We start from the raw sequence: 8110 nt of genomic DNA, 5'->3' as shown, positions 1-8110 counted from the left end.
CTCCGCTCACTGGAGCCTCACACTGGAAACTGACACCGTCCCCAAAATGGCTCAGAGTCCGCCCGCCCCGCGCCGTCACGTGGTCTCATTCCTTAAGGGCGGCCTGGGAATTAGTGTACACACTGCACTCACAATGTACACACACACACACACACACACTGCACTCAGCACCAACACACATTCTTCTCTGAAAAGTCTCCCCCCCCATTTCTACACCACCCCACTACACAAAGCACATCCTATTACAAATCCAGGCTGATCAGGGGGGCGCCCGACAATTAATTACACCCCTGAAATGAGGAAATAACTCTGAGGCTGGATGACAAAAAATAAAATAATTTCTATAAACCCGAAGTGGGTGATTAAAGTGGCCCTGGGGTACAACACATGGGCATCGCCTGCCATGTAACAGACATTTGTGTCTGTTTCATAATTTTGGCGGAGAGTGTGCATTGCCTATAATACAAATGGCAGTTGTGTGGTTTGGGTGTCATAATTAAGGGGTAGAGTGTGCATTGCCTATCATACAACAGGCAGTTGTGTGGGTTGGGGTGTCATAGTTAATAGATAACAGTTGTACATAATAGTTGTGTTGGTTAGGGTGGCCATAGTTAATACATAAAAATATGAATTGCCTTTAAAAACGGCAGTTGTATTGGTTGGGGTGGTCATAGTTAATACATAACAGTTGTGTTGGTTGGGGTGGTCATAATTAATACATAGAAATATACAAAGCCTTTAGAAAGAGCAGTTGTGTTGGTTGGAGTGGTCGTAGTTAATACATAGAAATATACACTGCCTTTAGAAAGGGCAGTTGTGTTGGTTGGGGGTGGTCCTAGTTAATACATAACAGTTGTGTTGGTTGGGGTGGTCATAGTTAATACATGGAAAATATACACTGCCTTCAAAGAGGACAGTTGTGTTGGTTGGGGTGGTCATAGTTAATACATTGAGGTTGCATTGCTTGTCTTGTAACGGGCAGTTGTGTTAGTTGGAGTGTCATAATAAATACATACGCATTGTCTTTAATAAAATGAATAGTTGTGTTGGTTGGTGTGTCATAGTTAGTACATGGAAACATGTATTGCTTTTAATAGAAAGAGCAGTCGTGTTGATTGGTGTGTCATAGTTAGTACATAGAAACATGTATTGCCTTTAATAGAAAGGGCGGTTGTGTTGGTTGGGGGTGTCATAGTAAATAGAGGTTGCACAGAGGTTGCATTTCTTGTATTGTAACCGGCAGTTGTGTTGGTTGGGGTATGACAGGACACACATGTATAGAGAGAGCATGCTACCAGCAAACAAAAAAAAAATATAGAGACTAATGGAGCTTGCATAGATTCAGCAATGAGTGACTCTTATATGTAACCCGAACAATTTAAATAAATTATTGTTGTAAGCGCTGAGTAAACAGACAGTAGGATCTTTGTCTGCATTTGGCAGAGTTGGGGGACTGCATACAGGGCGATCAGGTCTATCTATAATAGGGATCACCGTAACTAACTGGAACATTATATCTCAATGTAACATCATAGTTATAAAAATGTATGTACAGCCCGGGCTGAGGCATATCTAGCGCTCAATCCGCCGGAGTTCCAGGTAGTTACAAAAGCCAGCAAGCAGGAGAAGAAGCACCTTGCAATGCTTACTAATGAGTTGGATTTTTTTTTATTGTACTTACTAGCAGTGCAACGCTTTAAGTATACTTTATTTACTAGAGGTACAACGCTACAACCACATATTGCTCCTGAACTTACTAGAGGTACAACGCTGTAATTACTAGAGGTACACAGCTGCAACCACATAGTACTTACCGTACTAACCAAAAGTGTAGCGCTATAATTACTAAAGATATAGAGCTACGACCACACAGTGCTGACTGTACTTACTAAAGATGCAGCGCTATATTTATTAGCGGTACAGCGCTACACCCACATAGTCCCTATTGTACGTACTATCTGTACCGCGCTGTAAGTATACTGTTTATACTAGGGGTACGGTGCTATAGCCATACACTGCTTACCAGAGGTACAAAAGTCTAATCATTTAGCACTTACTAGAGGGATACTGCTTCGCCCATACAGTACTTACTAAAGCTAGCAATATAATAATTATATGGTACCTACTAGAGATATAATGCTTCACACATCACTCTAACCGCATTGTGCTTACAAGATCTACGAAAATACAGCCTGTCATAGAGCTACAGTGGTAAAGCCGCGGTATACGTATTGTACCTACTAGACTTATTGCTCTTCCACCATACTGTGCTACTGCTTACTAATAGAGCTATGGCGCTGTTACCATTCTGGGCTTGCTGTATGTGAAGGAGAATTGGCAAAACGAGCTCACTACAAATCCGATCCAACAGCGATATAACCGGGATGTGTAATAGCGTTTACTACAGCTACAGCGCTACAAACACCCGGTAGTTATATTACATAGAGCAGCGCTAACTGAGTTTAGCAGAGATATGGTAATACAAGCCAGACTGTATGTATTGTACATATTACGGGTACAGCGCTACAACCACACTGTGCTCACTGAGGTTCAGAGCTATACCCATACCGTGCTTACTCCTAGTGCAGCAGAATACAGACCATACTATGTCCTGTTTACTCTTAGTACAGCAGAATACAGACCGTACTATGTCCTTATTAGGGGTACAACGGTGCAACCAGCCATTGCATATAGTATTTTTTTAGATGTAAGAAGGTACAATTATACTGTACTCACTGCATTTACTAAAGGCACGTTGCGGCAACAATACTGTTCTTGTATTTAGTAAACGTACAGCGCTACGGCTATACTGTACTTACTACTTAATACTGCCATTCTGTAATTACTAAAGGTGATACGCTACTACCATGATGTACTTACTAAAGGTATAGTGCTACTGCCTTTCTCTATTTATTAAAGGTAATGCGCTACTATCATGTTGTACTTACTAAGGTATTGTACTACTACCATACCGTTTTTACTAAAGGTACAGCGCTACTACCACACTGTACAGCGCTACTATATTGCACTGTACATCCTACAATGCAGCATGTATAATGCACTTAATAAATCTACAACACTAACAATAATGTACGTACTGCTTTTACTAAAGGTTTATGCTACCATACTCTACGTACTAAAGGTAGAGTACTACTAATATACTGTGCTTACTAAATGAAAAGAACTACTACCATACCGTATTTACTAAAGCTACAGCGCTACTATACTGTGTGCTCCCCCCAGTGCTACACCAATACTGTACTCATTGCGTTTACTAAGGATACAACACCACAACCATACTGTACTTATTTAACGTACAGCGCTTTATCTGTACATATTGTATAGTTGAGGTACTTACAGCCATACTGTACTTACCGTATGTAGTAGAGGTACAAACATACTAGTTGTGTTTTCCAGTGCCAATAACCATAATATGAGAACTGAATTTACTAGGGACACGCTACAACCACAACGTATTATCGGGGTAGGAGGTAAGTAGGGGGTAGGAGGGATGGGATGTTATGGATGGGAGTAGTTCTGAATGCGATAATCGTGCATGACCTTGTATTGTGTATGAATCAATCGTCCACTAGACTTCAGAGCAGATCAGAGTCGTATTTATTTTATAATGGAGCTGTAGAGCTGTAGTAGCTATGGTGCAGTTCTCAATTCTGGGACGAGTTTTTTGGGCTGTAAGGTATAATTATGTGTAATCTATAAATCTACTACCATTAAATAAAGCCCCTATACGCCATAAAGACTTTTTAAATGAGATCTTCAGAGGGTCTGTGATAAGAGCATGAAGGACGTGCAGGACATGCATGGACTTCTAGTAACCAATCACATTTAAGCGTGCCGTAGTCGGATATCTGTAGATGATTTTGATTGGTTAATACAGGCGAGGGTTCCTTGGATACCCCCTTGCTCATTGCTTTGTCTTACTCAATTAACTACAACAATCTCATTAACTTTATCCATCCAGCTGTGGGATACATTGTTGCTCTTTTAAATAACAATGTCCAATGACGACCTGCCTTTGATTTTAGGTGCTACTTATACGATAAATTATACGGTGGAGCAGAATAATCCCATTGGAGTGCTGGCCACTGGGAACTTTCAGTGAGCCACAATGGGAAATGATTTACTAAAAGAGTAGGCAGAGGCTGTTCACTTAGAAAGGCGAATGTTCACTTTGCAAAGTGTATGGCCACATGGGGAGAGATTTACTAAACTAGGAGCACGCCGAATCTAGTGCAGCTGTGGGTGCTAACCAATCAGCTTATAACTGAAGTTTGTTCAATTAATCTTTGACAATAAAACCTGGAAGCTGATTGGTTTCTATGCAGAGTTGCATCAGATTCTGTGTGCGCCTGTGTTAGTAACCCCCCCCCCCCCCCCCCCATTGCATAGAATATCAGGTGATGTTGTGTTCACTTTAAATGGCCATCCAATGTAAGGGGGGACATAAATTGCTGGTGCATGTTCTGATAATTGAAATAAAATAAATATTCGCCCTATCCACTAAAGTTAATGACCTACAGAAATACATTGTGCAAAGTAAGCAGTTTTTACTAAGTCGACCCTAATGTCTACAGATGTGTATTACTGTCTTTATTTATAAATAACATCTTGTAAGTCATCAACAATGGTATGCCATGGATAATATCACCCAACTGACTCCTCATAAAGCAACTGTGTGCAATGTACCATCCATCCAGAGACAACCCAAAGCTGGCCACACATTATATAATATTCTTGGTCAACTTCCTTTAGATTTACCTTCAACTATGTAGTGCAAGGGCCTGCCAGATTGCAACCAAGTTGAAAGTGTTAAGGTTTGACCTCATGTTATATGTTTTTTTGGTAAATCTAAATTAAAATTGTACAAGAAAATTGTATAATGTGTAGCCAGCTTTACACTATACAACCTGCTTGTACAATCTCCTGTAGACCTACTATCATCTATGTAGTACATGAGCCTGCCTGATTTTGTACTAATTGAATAAATTGTCTAATTTTGATAAGACTGGCCATACATTATACAATCTTCTTGTACAACTTTCCTTTAAAATTACCAAAACCATATAATAGGAGGTCAAACCTAAACACTTTGTAATTAGGCAGGCCCTTGCACTAGTTGAAGGTAAAACTAAAGGAAATTGAATAAGAAAATTGCATAATGCATGGCCAACCTAACTCTAAAATTGTACAGAGATTGTATAGTTTATAGTCAGCCATATACTAACCATACATTATATAATCTGATTGTACAATCTCTATTAGAGCTACTATCAGCTATGTAACACAAGAGTCTGCTTTGATAGTAGTTGAATGGGTAGTTTAGGGGTGGTTTAGGTATGTTGCATATTGCATAGTTTTACTAAATTATAAAATAAATTGTACAATCGGATTGTATAGTGTATGATCAGCTTTATACACAAGAGGGACACTTCCCGAGGTAGAGAAGATCTAAGCAGCCCTTGAGACCTCTATCATTGGTACAAACAGCTACCGAATGATTATCAAATGATTTAGAAAAAACTGGAGTAGTCATCAGCAAACGTGCTCTATATATTTCCTATGCTATAACTATGGATCGGATTGGTTGCAGTAGACAGGTACTCAGCATTAGGGGATGGATCGGTTACTGCAATTAAAAGCCATTAGTAGAGATAGTGACAAACACAAGGAAATCGTTCTATTCGCAATGCAGCAGATCGGATGTATCCATCGTATGTATACGTTGTATGTTCCCATTGCTCACAGTCTCTGTCGGTCTTCCTTAAATCCAGTGCAATGTATAGGCAGCGGCTGGGCGTATGGAAATGAATGTGTGGGGGAGGGAGGGGGTGGGGGTGCATGCAGTGTACTCGGTGCCAGCACTGCTCACATCTCCTGACAGCACATAGGATTTATGGATTAGCAACCAGGAAATTCTTCAATGGATCCCAGATCTGTGGAGTCCCTGGAAGCACACATGTGCTCGGATCTCACGCTGCTCCCTGGTGGTGGTGTGGGGGGTGGTGGTGGGTGTTGGTGTGGTGGGGGGGTGAAGCTGGGAGGCCCCAGGCTGGGTGCTCTGTGACCCGCTAAAAGAGGCGCCGCCCGGTCCGGGTGAGAGCTGCAGGAATGTCTCTCCGGTACTTCCAGGGGAGGGGGTGGAGGTGCTCACATATACAGCCGTATTTCACCCACAGCTTTCCATAAACACGATTTTCCTAACACAGGAGAGACAAACCATGATTGCCGGACCACATCGAAAATTCAGCTGACAATAGACGGGCAATAATTCAAATACAGCCCTAGGATCTGATTGCATAAAACCGATAGAAGCTCATGCAGCCTATATACCTCCTATAACAAAGTCTTGTGGACCAGAACCCATGTTACATCTACATCTACAGCTCTGTAGAGCTACACCATTGGATTTCTGAATTTATAAAACTTATAGAAGCTTCTATATATCTCTTATAACAAGTTTTGTGGACTAGAGCCCTAACTACATCTACATTACTAAGGATACATCATAGGGTTTTAAGTTGGATGTTGTATCTGAATCAATGAAACCTATTAAAAGCTTCTATATATTTTTTCTTATTACAAGTTTTGTGGACTAGAACCCAAGTTACATCGACATTACTTGGTTGGTATACACTATTGGCTTTCCAGTTGGGTGTTGTATTAAATTGTACGAATCAATAAAACGTATAGAAGCTTCTATATATTTATAATAACAGGTTGTGTTACATCACCATTACTAGGGATACATCATTGGATTTCTAATTAGGCGTTGCATATGAATGAACTTTAAGCTTCTATACATCTCTTACAACAAGTTTTATGGACTAGAGCCCAAGTTACATCTACATTACTGGGGATACACCATTGGCTTTCTAGTTGCATGTTGTGTCCCAATCAATGAAAAACATATAGAAGCTTTTATCTATCTCTTGCAACAAGTTTTGTTGACTAGAGCCTTAATTACATTTCTAGGGATACGCTATTGGTTTTCTAGTTGGGTGTTGTAGCTGAATAATATTAATAATAATAAAAAAAAAAGAATATAGAATACCTCTTATAACAGTTTTTTTTATGGACTAGAGCCCAAGTTACATCTATATTAGAGGGGGATACACCATTGGTTTTGTAGTTGGACGTTGTATCTGAATCAATAAAACTTATAGAAGCTTTTATATATCTCGTATGACAAGTTTTATGGACTAGAACCCAAGTTAGATCTACATTACTCGGGTCGAGACATGCCATTGGCTTTCTAGTTGGGTGTTGTATCTGATAAAACGTAAAATAAAACTCGTGGAAGCTCCTAAAGGCTGTATATCACTTATAACACATTTTGTGGACCAGAACCCATGGTACATCTACATTAGAGGGGAATACACCTTTGGCTCTCCAGTTAGGGGGTTGTATTTAAATCAATAAAAATTATAGAAGCTTCTATTTACCCCTTATAAACAAGTTTTATGGACTAGTTAGAGCTACATTACTAGGGATACGCCATTGGCTTTCAATATCATTTATAGAAGCTTCTATATACCCCTTATAACAAGTTTTGTGGACTAGAGCCCTAATTACATCTACATTACTAGAGATACACCATTGGCTTTCTAGTTGGCTGTTGTATCTGAATCAATAGAAGCTCCTAAACATGTTTTGTGGCCTAGAGTCCCCTTACAGCTACATTACTAGAGATACACCATTGGTTTTCCAGTTGGCTGTTGTATCTAATCTGTGACATATAATGAAGTGACATGGTTTGTGGAGACCCAAAAAACGTTATTACAGCTGATAATTTGCAGCATCTGATCCCATTTTTCAATTCTCAATTCATATACTCTTTAGAAGAAAATGAAACCAATAGTCTGATTGCTATGTTCACCCCTTATTAGAACACACCTTATCAATGACCTGTCACATTTTCCACTGTAGACGGTTATAAATGCATCAAAGACAGTTGAAGGAAGAGAAGCCAACCAAGCAGATTTCAGAAATTACTAAAATAATATGGCATTTCCAGTTTTCTATAACATCTCTGTTGACAAATTATAGACAAGCCTACCAAAAAAGTGTGTTCTGCCCACAAAAGTGATAC

This window comes from Lithobates pipiens, unplaced genomic scaffold, assembly GCF_037356315.1.
Source record: "Lithobates pipiens isolate NorthernLeopardFrog02 unplaced genomic scaffold, aLitPip1_a1.2 Scaffold_19, whole genome shotgun sequence".
Taxonomy (NCBI): Eukaryota; Metazoa; Chordata; class Amphibia; order Anura; family Ranidae; genus Lithobates; species Lithobates pipiens.
This window is presented reverse-complemented; position numbering follows the sequence as displayed.